This window comes from Lithobates pipiens, unplaced genomic scaffold (genome assembly GCF_037356315.1).
Source record: "Lithobates pipiens isolate NorthernLeopardFrog02 unplaced genomic scaffold, aLitPip1_a1.2 Scaffold_18, whole genome shotgun sequence".
Classification (NCBI taxonomy): Eukaryota; Metazoa; Chordata; class Amphibia; order Anura; family Ranidae; genus Lithobates; species Lithobates pipiens.
Genome location: NW_027507758.1, coordinates 538,682,097 through 538,682,667, shown reverse-complemented (window position 1 = coordinate 538,682,667; position 571 = coordinate 538,682,097). Strand labels below are relative to the sequence as shown.

Below are 571 nucleotides of genomic sequence, written 5' to 3'. Positions count from 1 at the left end.
CCTCACTCCCGTCACTCCTACCTAATTATATTCGAAAGGTACAGGCCGCCCCTCTGCTGGAACAGAAGAGCTAAGCGTTCCCTCCCGAAAAACTGACTGGGGCTAAAGCTGCCACAATCCAAGCCGTTCTGCCAGGGTCCCCCCCCCCTGGCGCCGACCAGTGGTTCTCCGCCCCCATCAGGAGGCTTCCCGAACCGGCTACAAACCAGTCCGGGTCACCTTTACACCAACAGGCTTTGCATAGCAACCGCCACCCCTGCTCCACCTCGCCATAGAACAGGGACGGTAAACTAGCGCCACCTATTGGCAACTGATAAGAACAGATACTACACTTGATCTTAGCCAAAAGGCCGAGAAGCGATATAGAATAGGACAATAACAATCTGTGTCTATAGATCCTGTGGTTGAATGTGCCTAACCTTACCTCTATTAGTCCAAGATTATATAGAGAAAATATTCGACAGAGAAAAAAGATTTGACAGAGAGAAAAGATTCTGCAAGTTACTGTCCTAAAAAGTGTTTGGGGACCCGGGTCCTGCCCCAGGGGACATGTATCAATGCAAATTTTTTT

The 571-nt window shown here is 49.6% G+C and overlaps 1 pseudogene; it reads right to left on the bottom strand.

Moving 5' to 3' along the window:
• Window positions 1-280: 280 nt before the first annotated feature.
• LOC143990593 (U2 spliceosomal RNA) lies at window positions 281-362 on the bottom strand (annotated as a pseudogene).
• Window positions 363-571: the final 209 nt, after the last annotated feature.